Here is a 15,271-nt window from a genome sequence, read left to right on the forward strand (position 1 = left end):
AAGCTGCTTCTGTGGAAGGTAATAATTGAATAGTGAGGATTTTCAGGATTGTAACTCTTATGAAGTTAAACTCTGCCAAGAATTTATCTTTCCAAGATGCGTACTTTTAATGTTCTAACCCTTGATTTTTCTAAACCAACTTTCTAATCCAATGACTAGAGACAAGATTACTTTCAATTACTATATTTGCACAGAATATATTCTTACACACTGTTACATTTTCTGGGAAATAGTGTGCCCAATTTTATGTGATGAAGAATTTGTAATTCATTGCCCTTTACAGTAAATTTCTATTGTTTTGGTATTAGTTCTGTCCTGTTGTCATGTCTTTGTTGGTCAATTTACTAATTTCCAGTTTTATTAACGTATTGTCAAGTGATTGGTTATACACTTGTTAATCTGAGTAGTATCTTCTAGGTTTGCCTGAAAATAAAAAAAAGAAGTTTAATTTACTTTTGTGTCTTTTGTTTATATTTGCTTTGATTTTGGCAGATAAGGTCTTTGCAGGGAAGGACTTCTTTTTCTGTGTCTGTGGGAGGGAAGCTATGTTGAGGTGCTCTTTGTTCTGACACAGTTAGTTGTGACTCTATTATTATGTTAAACTGTCCCAAGTTTTACTTGCTGCTAGATGCCCTGTTACTTTACACTTATTTGATCAATGCATAATGTGCTCAGGACTTAGAGATGTCTATAAATTTCTTGTCTTCAAAATTAGATCTACTGGTAGTAAGAAGAATTTTTACTATTCTAGATCATTCTGATTGTGATTTAATTACCTGATCACCTTTCTGCTGATTATTTTGGCATTGACTTCCATGAGTGTGCAGGATAAAAATATTTATCATAATTTTCTTAATTAAAACATGTTACTTTATTCTTTAATATAGATGTAAAAGATATAATACACAAATTATGATTTGTAATAATGAATATAATGAATTATGATGCATATAATCAAAGTTTGTATTCCAGGCAGAATATTCAGCATCTCTTTAACTTTGTTTATGCTTTTATTATGTTTATTACTTTTATTATGTGGCTTCTACCTATTATGGTAACATCTTTTTTGTTTTTGGTGGGCTGTCTGTTGTAACACAATGAAGTATGTATTTTTAAAATTGCAGAAGTTATTGGAAGGTAGTATTCAATAGCTGTGCATTCTCTGGTGACTGATTTACTTCTGTGGGTGTTTGTTCCTTGTGGATAGTGATAAAATATTTTAGACAGACTCCTTTGAGGATATGGGCTGTTTATAATCTGTTTACTTCAACTTGTCATCAGTTCTTTTCAGTTTGGTCAATGAGCATATTTAATCTTTTTTCATCATTGTGTTGGGTTTATGTCCTGGTTTCAGCTGGGATAGAGTTAATTTTCTTCACTGTAGCTAGTATGGGGCTATGGTTTGGATTTGTGCTGGAAACAGTGGTGATAATGTGGAGATGTTTTAGCTGTTGCTAAGTAGTGCTTACAATAGTCAAGGACTTTTTCAGCTCCCCGTGCTCTGCCGGGTGCTGGAGGGAGCAAGCTGGGAGGGGACACAGCCGGGACAGCTGATCCAAACTGACCAAAGGGGTATTCCATACCGTATGACATCATGCTCAGTATATAAAGCTGGGGGAAGGAGAAGGAAGGTGGGGGACATTTGGAGTTACAGCGTTTGTCTTATAAGTAACCATTACGCGTGATGGAGCCCCGCTTTCCTGGAGATGGCTGAACACCTGTCTGCTGATGAGAAGTAGTGATTGAATTCCTTGTTTTGCTTTGCTTCCATGTGCAGCTTTTGCTTTACCTGTTAAACCGTCTTTATCTCAACCAATGAGTTTCCTCACTTTTACTGTTCTAATACTCTCCCCCATCCCACCAGGGGGGAGCGAGTGAGCGGCTGCGTGGTGCTTGGTTGCTGACTGGCGCTAAACCATGAGAGTTTACATGGCAAAGCTTTGGTAGCAGGGGTCAGAGGGTGGCCTCGGGGAGAAAAGTACAGGGGCTGCCCCATGCCAGACAGAACTGGGAGTTCTGCTGGGTCCAACAGACCCACTGCAGGGCACAGCTGAGTCCATCAGCCAAGCTGGTGGCACTTCTGTGGAAACAGTTAAGAAAGGGCAGAAAACAACAGACAGGGAGAGAAAAAGGGAACAAAAATATTGAAAACCAACAGAGGGAACACCAAGGTCAGAGGAGGAGAAGGATATGCTCTGTGTTGGAGCAGACACTGCTTGTCCCTGAAGGGACTGTGGCCTATGGAGAACCTGTGCTGCAGCAGGTACACCCCAGAAGGGACTGCAGCCCCTGGAGAACCCACAATGGAGAAGAGAAAAACAGTGAGAAGGAAGGAGCAACTGACAGAAACCTCTACCTCCTGACTGCAACCCCCTTGTGCTGCTCTTTCCCTCACTGAAGGGACTGTGGGTAACTTGTGGTGACAGCAAGGGTAGTGTGGAGATGTTTGGACCTAAGATGAACCTGGAAAAAGGGAGAAAATATGTTTTCCCCAAGTATGTAAACATTTGTTTTGTTTTTTTTTTTTTGTTTTGTTCCCTACTGCATGAATTGTTAATTAAATATTTATTTTTATTGGCAATAAATTAAACTGATTTCTCCAAGTCTGTTTGCCCATGATGGTAATCGGTAAGTGATCCCCCTTTCTTTGCCTTGACAAGATGAGGTTTCTTGCTCTTGTTCTTATTTTTTCCCAGTCCATCCTGCTAAAAGTCAGGGGAGTGGCTGGGTGGGAGTACATCTGCTAGCCAGGACCCACCCATGACAATCATCCAAGAAAATAACAAAACACTTTGAAGTAGAATACCTAGTAAAGAGCTGTTTTAAGTAACACTGGCTTAAAAGAAATTATTTGAACTAAAACTCATTGTTTTGAGGAACAAAAGAGTACACAAATGTTACAGAAGTATTATGGAAATAAGATTAAACTGTTGATATGCTGGAACAACGTTCCACCTCAGTTATGACACTTTCTTGGTCTTGCTTCTAAAACAGTAATACACGCAAATTACATTTATCACTTTCTTAATAAAAAAGCCAGTATTCGTGTTGACACTGCTATTTGGATTATGTTTACTGTATTTTTCATTTGAATGACTCCCAAGGAATTCTTTCATTTCAGGAAGCATTGCTTAGAATTCCTTTAATGTGTTTCCTGTGTCTGCTTCTGCAGAAACCTCCTGAACACCATTGCATTCGAATCTACAGTACTTTAGAAATTCTTTTAAGACAATGGTTAAACTAAAAAAAAAAGAAAAAGAGAGTCAAAGATGTTATTTTATTGTTGATACACTTTTTATCTGATGAGTGTATATTTTTGATTCTATATGGAGCATGAAATCCCATAAACCTTGTTTTGGCTTTGTTTCTGTTTGTATCAATCTTGGGTTTTTTTTTGAAGAAAAAAATTTGTAAGACTGAAGAAAGAAATTAATGGCTTATTTTTCAGGCCTAATGTAAAAGACTGTGATCTGGGAAATTTCAGAAATAAAGGTTTCCTGTTTTGGGCTTGCTGGATGCTTACAAGACTGATTTATCATATTCCAAGTCTAAAAACCTCTTCACTTTTCAGTTGCTCATCTTAACATCCCTGCCTACACCCCATCAGGATTTTATTACATAAGCTACTGAAATGAAAAGTGAAGTAAATATTTCCCAAATAGCTTGTTTCACACCCCTTCCAATTTTATGATCTATCATTCTTCCAAAGTAGATTGCATGTTAATCCTTCAGCCTTCCTGGATGATGTCATTCATCCTTTATGGAAAAATAGCATTTAGTTTCCTATAATGTGTTATTATACAATTTATTCATTGCCTAGATTGACCCTAGCATGGAATCACTGAGACTGTGCCTGTTTTCACTAGGGTGGTTTTGTACCTGGGCTACCGTATTGTGTTTTTCAGCCTCACTCCTGTGTCTCTGCATGACATTGCCTCTGGCAGTGCAGCCATGCCCTGCTGGCAAAAGGAGATAATTGGGTGGGCTAGTGAAGATTTGGAGGACTTACCTCCAGTTTGCTCCCTTAATGATGCTTGGCACATAACAAGTAGCATCTGTGCTTCCAGCTGTCATAGGATGTTCATATTGTATAACATTATACGACTACTAGAAAGTCCACTATTCTGAACCGTTTGTCTAAAGGCCTGTCAATGTCTCTGTCATAGTGACCTTCTAGATGTCCCAATAACTCATTCAGTCACTCTGCCTTCCTCTGTGCTCCATGTTCCCATGTAGAGCTCTGAAATTTGCTCAGCACACTTTACTCAATCATGCTTTAGGTTTATGTATCTCTCATTTAAAGAGTATCCCAGCAGAAACAAACCTAGGGCAAGTTAGGATGTAATGGTGCCCTTGATGTTTTTTCAAGTTTAAATAATGATTTAGGCTTAATTACAAATGAGATAACAGAAAAAATTAATTTTTTTAACAAGCTTATATGGGCAACAGTGAATGCACAGATGCATCAAACAGAAAAGAGACTGTTAAAATTTAAATGAATGTTGCCAATAAGAAGATTTGAGACAGAATATTTGTCATGTTACAGAACTTGCCAGGGCAACCAACATGGGGTGTAACTAGTCAGTGGTGGTTGAGGTTGACAGAAGTCATTCTTGCACCTCTTTGCCTCTTTTCCTTGCTGAGAAGCTGAACATTTTTTCGCTTGTTATTAAGGTTTGCTTTTTGGCTAATGGCAAAGATTCTGCATCTCCATCAAAGTCAGTCCAGCAGAATATATTTTTGCAAGCACCCATTGTCTTTGTGCTGCCATTGCTAGATACTAGCAAAAGTGTTAACACACATACAGTTTTACTAAATTTAAGCTACAAAAGGACAACGAAATTTACAACCTGTTTAGGGAGTTGAAAGATAACTTCTGTCTCCTTTTCAGGCTTGTAAATGAAGTGCCTTCCTCCCCTCCCTGCCTTAAAAGAGCATTTAGTCTCCAGTCTCTCTAAAATTGTCAAAAGAGTTTTAGTTACTAAGTGGGGGGCCCAAACCCGCTGAAGGCAGTACATACAGCCGCACTTCCTCAGACATCCTTCAAAATGTTTATAGTATGTTGTTTAGTAAGATCAGTGCAAAATGAGGATGTGTGGAAACAATAAAAGTTCATGCGGTGTGTCATTTTCCTCTCTTTGTCCCATCCCCTCCCTATCTCCTAGCTTCTCTTTCTTTGCCCTCTTCCCCCCTCGCTCTACCAAGAGTCTTTCACATTGCCCTTTCCAGAGTCTGTTTCACCTCATTATTTCCCTCTTTCTTCTTTTCTCATTCCTTCTCTCACAACAGTGTTTTAATTTTTGTTTCCCTCTTCTCTATGCATTGTCACAGCCCAGTCAATCTTTTGGATGGTACCCTTCGGATTTTCCTTCAGCTTAAATCTGATATTTTCCTTTATGGTCGCTTAGGGTCCATAAGGTCCCTTTGTTTGTCTCTCTGTCTCCATAACATAGAACCCATTTTAGACAAGGGTACATGGCTTTCTATCTTACTGGAAATAATAAAAGATGCAGTCCTTTAGAGAAAGCCGGATCTAGCCTGTGATGAGTTAGTGTGGCTTGGCCAAATGCCACAGAGAGATAATTGTCTGCTTTGTAGTGCTAAATGATTGTCTGCTTGGTCTCAATGATTATCACATAGCTGGAGGAAGGGTGCTGTCAAAATAACATCTTAGTTTCTCCTTTCTTTCCCCTTTTCCCAGATCTGCAAGTATTTAATCTTTTCTGCCTTGCTAAGATAGAGGTAATGATCTGGCCAGGACATACTCCTTTTATAAAATCTCTATGATTCCGCTTATTTCCCCAGAGATCATTCTTGGAAACTTTTTCTAACTTCTGCCTAGCATATAATTTCTATGACAACTCTGGTTCCTATTCTCTCTGAGCTGTTTTGCTTTTCCTTGAGGCCTCTCTTACGCATTGGAATGGTGCAAAAGGACCTAGTGTAGAAGACCATCAAATGGTCAGTTCTGACTGCTTTTTCAGTTTTGGCCAGAGTGCCTCAGAAACCCTCAAAATAAATAGTAAGACTTAATTACTCATTTAAAAGGAAATCTACCTTGCCCATAAGTGGTTTAGGCATATGAAGACAAAAATCTCAGGACAACCCACACGCCATGCCTCTCTTGCCTGTTCATAAAGTTGCAGTGTGGGTTAATTACACTTGTCTTTCTGGCTCTGTTGTAGTTTAGCTTGATCTCTTGATGCTCTTTGTAGAAATATCAGGTTTTCACAATTTGTTTTCCCTTTTCATTTATGTTCTGCTCTTATTAGGATTATTAGCAGTAGTAGTAATACTATGGTCCACTGCTATCAAATATCCTTCAGAGAATGTTACATTTTTCTTTGGCAAGGTTGGCTTTCTGATACCAAAGATAATAAATCCATGCTTTAAGAAGTAATGTGTCTTTTTGATGCATAAGAAAACAATCCTACCTTGAATTTACGAATTGGTTCTCCTATCCATTATGATACTTGATAATGAATCACAATTTCCTCTCCTTTCTACCCATAATATACAGCATATTCTTCTCCCTCCTACTCTAATTTCTTTCTGCTATGTTTTAGATTATTTTTCTTGAGAAGCCTTGGAGAAGGATGAGACAGAAAGACAATAAGGGATAGATAAATTCTGTGTACAGGAGGTATTCTCATTATCTTCTGGTAATATTTCAGAAGAATAGAACAAATTATCCAGGAACCATGAAATGTGACAAAGCAAGAACCTCCAGAAATGAACATTGGTCCTCACTCCTTTTCAGCTAGAAGCCTGCTGCAGTATCCCTACAAATAAATATAAACTCCTTAAATTAGCCTCCTGCAGTTGGTTGTGTACCTTATAATCTGGAGTACAGATTAGCTTTGTCTAAAATGGTGATCCTTTCCACCCTTGTGAGGACTGGGTGTCATTGGCTTAATAGATGCATTTCTTATTTAAACAGTATCTTTCTCATTTTAAGCAGCAAATTTGTTAAACTGTTGTGAATAAATAAACTTCTTCTTCTCTGTAGTATAGTTTTCCTGCTCACTTTCCCCCTACATTTGGAACACACGGAATATGGCTTGTGCTTTGGTAAGTAACCCACTATAGAAATGTTAATTCACCATTACTTACGTAACAAAACATCCTGCTTTTTTTTAATCTTTGAATAAGCCCATTTTCTCTGTGTCTGCGACTACCTTTCTGTTAGGCTTGCTTAATACATTGATTTATACAGTGGGATAAGCTGGAAAACACATTTTATATCTGAAATCTTACATTCTGCTGAATGTAGCAAACATCATGAAAAGAGCACCAAATGTGCAGAATCTGTCAATTTTCCACATGCATGCATTGTAAGTAGTCCTGCCAGGGACTCGAAAATGACATAATGCAGATAAGAGTCTTTTGGAAAGTTATCTTTCAGTGTACAGCATGGTAATTAATATGACATTCCAGTATAGTAATTATGTACAGTGCATAATATTTCTGGCTTTTCCTGCAATGATATTGTAAAAAACATTCAACCATTTTCATTATTATTATTTTGTGTTCTCTGGAAGTGTATTATTACAATATTCAGAAGTTGTTATTGTATGCTGCAATATGATTCCCGTAGTCTGGGAACTTTAGACATCCAGTGGTGAGCCAAATACCATGCTCACGAGTCCCTTAGCCCTTTTAAAAATTTGCAGACCACTGCTAAATTTAAACTAATCATAACAAACATGACATCAAATATATTCTTTCAACTCCAGAACTGGACTTTGTATGTTTCAGATTCTATTCTATGTGATGTCTGCAACTAGAATATTTTTAAAATGCTTTTTACATGACAGTACTTTTCTTTCTTATTGGTCTGTTATCCAGTCCTTGGTTTCTGCAGTATGTGTATTTCAAACAGCAAAGAATTGGTCTTTAAAGCAATGGTCTGAGCATACCTAGCCCTTTTATTGAATTGTTAAAGACTTTCACGTCTTCAAAGGTTGTGATTTAGTCTTTTACAGCTAGATTCTGATCATCGCTAGGCTGATCTGGAGCCACAGTCTCTTTTAATGGTGTGTTTACCGACACTCTCTAATGAAATGAACAACAAATTGTTGAAGTGCAAATAAAAAAAAATCTAAACGAGGCAACAGGAAGCAAGACTAGGGAACTATTCAGTCAGGTGTGTCAGTTGTCTTGCAGTGACTTGCAAGTTAAATACACTGAGAAAACATCTTAATTCAGGGACTGCTGGAGGATACACATGAGCCTTGTTATTCAGTTTGCTTATTTGCCTCTTTTTTAAAAGAGAAATATAAAAGTTTCAAAATACCCCATAAAAAGTATTTAGCAACTGTTTTACTGGTTACTAAACTGCTGTTTTAATATATATTATAACGATGTAAACTTTTTATTTGGTTCTTTGGAACTTTCACTGTCAGGAAAACCAAGCTTGTACTTTGAGATTTTGGGGAGTCATCAAAGGAGACACTGACATAAAAAAAGGCATAACACCGTTAAGAGTGCATGATTTATTCAGAGTTGCTACTGAATTTATTATGGATTTAAAAAAACTATTAGTTATTCAATTTCAAAATGAAATAACTGATATTAAAAAAATAATCAAATGAAGTTACAACACTTGCATTAGATGCAGTGGTGATAAGGTTTTCTTCCTTTAAGTTGGGTTCATTACATCAGAAACGAGCTGAAGCCCATTACCCCTCTAAAAATGACATCCAAATTCTACCTTGGAGAATTACACTGCCTTTCTGAGTTTGTTGTGACCTAATACATGGACTTCAGGGATCTTTTTAATGATGAGTTCTACAAAAATGCTGAATTATGACATTAGTGTTCAAACTAATATAATTAATGTTGAGTTAATATTTATTGTTTATTCCTTATATATTGCCCAGGGATGTTTCTATTCAGCCCTAAGTCAGCCTTGCATAAATCTGAAAAAGCCTTAGAAGGAGATATGGTTTCTCAAAATAAGCAAGTCTAGGGTGGGGGGAAAAAAGTTTATTTGCATTTTATTCTGACTTGAGGGTGAGCCATAAAGCAAAACTAGAATATTTTTTGGTCACTTCAGAGTAAATTCACCTTTCTATACCTTTTGGGTTCACATAGAGACGAAGTGGCGTATATGAAAAAGGAGACCACTAGACCTAGACTATATTTAGAAAAAAAACATAAGCAAAAAAAAAAATATCTGAAAAAGTATGTGATAAGTAGAAGCTTCTAGCTCTTCAATATGTTGTTGGTCTTTTGGACATAATTTCCAAATGTATTAAATTTTAGCGCATTAATTAACAAATCCATCATCTCTTTTCAGTCTTTCATGACTATATTTGGCTACGTCAATACATCGTCTTATGGTTAATGCAACTTTTTTTGTAACTTTTTTTAAGTCCCGAAAGAAGTGATGTTTTCTTACTGTTTCTATGAGGAACACAGAGTAGCAGAAACACTGAATCTTGGCTTCCTGGGTTTGACTGGGAGACCGCGGAGGGTAAGGTCTATAACATTATGGAAAACTGACTCCACTGAGGAATAGCAGTTAAGTCAAAAATACTTTCAGAAACAATTTAAAGCAGTTTTCATGTATCAGAAAGAAGTGCACAGGGTATAAACAAAAGCATTTCATGGTACTTTGTCAATATGTGTGCCTGGAGGTAACTATTATTTTGGAAGACCATTATCCATCTGTTGGCAGTTTCAAAAAACAAATATAAGTAATGGCAGAATAATTTGTGGGTTTGTGAATCACTGCTAGAAGTGGCACAGGAGGAAGAAAACACTGGGCTAACAGAAAGTAGGCACAAAAAGATGCTGTCATCTTGGAAGAAATGAGTCTTGTGGGAGGGAAAAAAGTCTTTCAAGATTGAATAATCCTTGGAGGAGTGTACCATCTGCTACTAAAAAGGATGCATCAGCATGTGTGTGTGCATCTCTACGTGTCCATTACCGTGGCTGCGTGGAAAAGGTGCAGCGCCCAGCCTAAAGCAAACAGAAAGTGAGAGGTGCAGCAAGGACACAGAGGTCCAAAAACTGAGTGCCTGTGAGGGACAGAACAGGCTGGCAGATGGGTAGGGAAGGGGCAAGATTCAGTCAGCGGGAGGACAGGAAGGATGGAGGAGTTAATGGATGAAAACCGCCTGTGCAATGAGGTATGGTGGTCCGCCTCGGAAAGCACCTCACGTCATGAATTGAGTTCCCATTGTAACATCAAGTGTATCAGTGTTTAGAATTTTCTTTTTAACAGCACCAACTCACATGGCTACCTTTGGACTCAAGTTCACTGTTTTTCACTGGTGCAATGCGAAAGGGTAACTAGAGCAGGCCTGAAGGAGGCCAGGGCCCCTTGGACTAGGGGATGGTTGGTATTGGCCTTGCCCCTTGCTGCCCTGGCTTCTTTTGACCTGTGCTTCCTGACTGCCTCTGGTGTTTCTGCGGCTCCTCAGCAGCCTGGGGTGTTCCTGTGAAACAAACTTCTTCTGAACATTTGGATCCAAAGCAGGATGATCCCAGCTAGAAACAGTTAAGAGAATGGGAAGCTTTGGTTGGAAATGGTTAAAAGTGAAAACAAGAAAAAAATGCAACAATAACCAAACACCTTTGTTGTCTGTGAGTTTTGTCAGCAAAGCACTTACTTCTTTTTCTAGTGCTCTCTATAATTAGGCAACAATAATAATAATTCTCATTGCTTTGAGAGCCAAACGCAGGCAGAATTTGCTTTGATGCAGAAACAAAAGAGTATTATGACTGGTAGACCAATAAGACCTCTTTGTTGGTGATTTACTGAAAGTGTAGAGGATTGGTAGCTTAAGCAAGTGTCCCTTGAAAAGCCTGTCTTAGCTTTCATGAGGTATTTTGTAAAAAAATATTAAAAACATCTTTCTACACTTAGAAACAGTGTGGTAAAGAGGAGAAGTAGTGGCAGAAGAAAGCCTCTGTAGTCCCATTGACAAGAACTAAATGGGTGAAGCTGAAGCCAAATGAAGGGAAAACTAAAAATTAAGGAAGTAAAAAAAAAGACCCCCAGAAGTGGTTGACTTCCAGAATAAATTATCAAAACAAGTTGTGGCTTCATCATCCCCTGTTGGCTTTTGTCAGGTTTGGATTGCAACATGTTTGAATCAGAATAGGTGTGAGACAAACAGAAGTAAGCTCGGCCCAAAAGAGAAGGATGGAAATGCTGATATAAGCACTGGATGAGAACCCACTGAAACCACCGCATGGAGCACTGGAGTATGCACGACACTGGCAGATGCAATAGGGAGCTGAAGACCTTACTCCTCTTTAAGAAAGTGTGGCAGGTGAAAACCAGTAACTACTCAGACAGAAACTCATCCTAGGCAAGTTCTTTATTTTCCCAGCACTTTGGGATCAAAACTGATTTTAAGTAATTCTCTTCTTTCCCCTTTCTTGGCCCTTTCTGGGCTTTTGTTTCTCTGAAGCTTTGAAAATGACCTTTATTTTTTTTTCATGTGCGTCTTTTGAAATTTGTCCTCTTTCTCCTTGTCCTGAGTTGACTGTCTTTATCATTGAAGCCCATGTCTTCACGTACTACAGACAAGAAACCTACGTGTATATCTACTGGCTGTTTTCCAGTAGTCTGACAGTGCAAAAGTGTCTTACATTAGAGGGTTTTTTATAGTGTTAGACTATAGTAGAAGCACATCTCTCAAGTGAGCCAATGGCTGCAGTTTCTGTTGACTTCAATTCAGCTGGGATATACACAACACATTTGAAAATACCTACAATACATTTGAAAATACCTGAGCAGAAGTTCTCTGGTGTGTGTCCCTTTATAGGTATGGTCTTTAACAGCTAAATATTAATCCTCATTGTTCAGATGATGAAATGAAGCATGCTGTGATGTCAAGCCACTGGAATTTTCCTGTGGGTCTTGAAATTTCTCCATTTGCTGCATCATTGATGTGGATGTAGATTCATTTTTTACTTGTCCTTAGCATAGGAACAAACTTTAAATAAACTCAGCTGAAGTATTTAAAAAGTGCAATCATATTGACAGCTTCCATCCCTCCACTAACTAATTCTGATTTTTGCTGCAATCCACGTATAATGCGCATCATCCTCAAGTAAATGAACAAATGCATATGGAATGGTGTGTGTTCAAAATTGATATAAGTAGAAAAAAGAAACTCTGTACCCAAAGGACATCTTTTATTTTTCTTCTAAAGTGGTAACTGCTCCGCTAAATTTTGGAAGATGGAGTTTTTCAGTTGGCTTATTTAGTCTTATCAAGAAAGAATTGTGAGAGAGATGTGAACCATACTTTTATGAGCATATAAAAGAACAGTTGTTAAATTCATGCCAAGATTAAATCATTGTGCATTAAGGATACCCTACAGCAGGATAGGAACTTACTCAGTGCTTTCATTTTTTTAAATTCCTTTCAAAATGCTTTGTTGTTTTTTCACCTGTGTGTGTATGCTTGCACATTTATTCTATTTATTTTGAATCAAACCATTATGAATCACCAGTTCCAAGAATGGCTAGTAAACCTGATATCAGTGTGTTCCAAGGAAATTTTAGGGGAAAAAAGATTACACTAGAGGACCTGCAGTTTCAGCAAGGACTCTAGAGATGTGTAAGAGAGCTGATGAAGTAAATAATTATTTTCATCTTGTTTATCAAAAGACTTTTGCTCATGAGGCGTGTAAGCAACCTCAGCATACTAATGAATGCTAGCTTTACGGACTTTATCCATAAAATGGAGTGGACAGATGAGTAGTAATTATGAAAATTAAACAAGTATTATAAAACTGAACCACTTAAAGTTGTTTAAAATCTGTGCATGGCCTTTTATATTTTTGATTATGCTAAACAAATTTAAAAGTGATTGAAGCCATTTATAGGTTGCTACAAGTAAAATATGACATGAGTTCATGTCACCTTATTTACACATTTAGAAGTTACCTGATGAGAACTGTTTACACTTGCAACATTGGAAATTAAAGTAAAATTAACTGATGAGCTCCATTTAGAGGTATCTGGGAAATAGTCACTGATCTGCGGTGTCCAGTAGATAATTGCCTTTTCTTGCAAGTCAGAAATGAGAATATGAAAGGTGAAACCCTAAAAAAAAGTTAGCTTACAAGCAACAGAACTACATATACACTTTTCCAGAACTGATTACCTTTCCTAGCAGGGTAAGAGGGCTACAGTGTTCCTGATACCCGAAGCAGCATGTTTTGAGACAGCTTGAGTATCTCCATATGAAACTGAAATGTAAATTGAGACCATAGGAAGAGATAGCACTCCCCCCATAAGAATCAAGATTCAGAAAGACAGAAGTAAAGAGTGATAAATCTTAATGATTATCATAGTGATGGCTCCTCTTTATTTGGAGTGTGTGTCTTGGAGTGTAAGTCAAGAACAACCTGCAGAGGAGTGGACTATGGAGAAAGAGTAGGAGAGTGTTGCTTTCTTTCTGAGCAGGGAATAACAGTTACAGAGATTTCAGAATGGGCACAGGCAGGGGTAAAGAGGCAATATGTGTGGAGTTAGGAGCATGTAGCTCTGGCAGGGACTGAGGGATTGATGAGGAGAAGAGGGAACACACAGTTAAGCATGAGAGGTGACAGAAAGAGAAATGTTTTGGGAATCGGCAGGGACTCTTCTAAGCCTGCTGAAAACCTCAGAGGTATCAAGCCACCTGGGTGAAACTGCTAGCTGTGGAGCGTCCCTCCAGTGACCCATAACTTTATAACTTTACAGACAGCAGTCTCAGTATTCAAAATAAATCCATACAGATTAAAAAAATAAAAAAGAAAGAAAAGAAAAAAACCCCAAACATTAAGTTCCTGTTCCAGAGTACCATGTGTTCATTTACATTTATACCACCTGTAGCATGACATTTTCCACAGCCACAGCTAACGTTCCTGTGTGACATTTCTCCTCTCCACCTCCTGTGCCTTTTCTCAAGGAAACGAATGTGCTAGTTTCTAGTTATTATTGTTTATTTTGTTTGATTTATTTTTAAAAATTTATCAAATGACTTAAAAAATTTTCTTCTCTTTTCGGTTAGGTTTAATATTTGAGTTCTGGAGCAAACCCAGAGTTTTAAGAGTGAGATGTTGCTTTGGTATCTGGAGTTCAGTGTCCCAATATCCAGTATCAGGAGAATTTCTATCAGGCTGTGGTCTTGGTTTTGGGATCAGCTGTTCTATGGCTCTGGGAACAAAAGGCAGACTTTTTTGTTTGTTTGTTTGAGAAGTCTGAGCCTTGTGGGCAACTCAAAATGTCCATGTATTCTTTTATAATGGAAAGAGGAAGTAGAACCCTGTTTTAGGTAACCGCAGAAGAGAAATAACTTGTTACATACCAGAAACGTAATATTTCAGTCTCTGTCTTTCTTTTTAGACCTCTATATTTTTTCTCACTGTTTAAAAAACACAACAGGGTTTTGCAGTTCAAGCAACTCCCTTCCTGGCCTATTTTTATAGGTAAGCATGCAACCGGACTGAGTTACAATTTCAAACACATTTCAGTGTTGTTATTGCCTCCCTCCAACTGGCTGCTATTGCCACTTATGCCATAGTCATAGCACCTTCGTGACCTAAGACTTGATCCCTCTAGATGATACTTCTGTGTCTTTGTTTTCACATGTTCTTTTAACCCATGTGTTTGGAAATGCGGCTTCGTGTACTGCCCCGTATACCTTCCAGGTACAGTGCAGTGTTTTGTCATTTCTGTGGGAATGTTAAGAAAAGGGCCACAGCAGCTTTTGGGGACCTCTGGGATTCTTAACTCCATCTCAGCAAACACCATCTGGTAGACTAATAGACAACCTAAGATGAGTACTTAACCTAACTACTTAACCTAACTACTTAACCCAAGTTAAGTAGTTCTAGAGGAGTCAGAAAATAACTTATGCATTGGACATGATTCCTTTTTACTGAACACTAAAAAAATAATGAAAAATTATTCAGGGTTTTTTTTGGGTGGTTTTTTTTTTTTTTCCTCTGGATAAATTACTTATTTATTGGTTGTACTAGAGAAACACTTCTAGGCTGAAACCTTGACGTGCATATATTATAGCTGCCCTCTTTGCTGAAACCTCAGGGGTATCCAGAACCTTAGAGTACTGCAGTGTGGATTTGCTAAGTTGAACCAAAGTTCAACAGTTGTCTCCATTTATCAGAGGTGGCCATAAGTGCCCTGCATTTACTATTGGCTCATGTGAACTTACAACAGAGGGACCATTCCTAGCCTGAGATACTGAACAGCATATGAGTAACACTATATAAAGAAGAAACTGAAAACTAGAAGAAAC

Source organism: Phalacrocorax aristotelis, chromosome 1 (assembly GCF_949628215.1).
Source record: "Phalacrocorax aristotelis chromosome 1, bGulAri2.1, whole genome shotgun sequence".
NCBI classification, from domain to species: domain Eukaryota; kingdom Metazoa; phylum Chordata; class Aves; order Suliformes; family Phalacrocoracidae; genus Phalacrocorax; species Phalacrocorax aristotelis.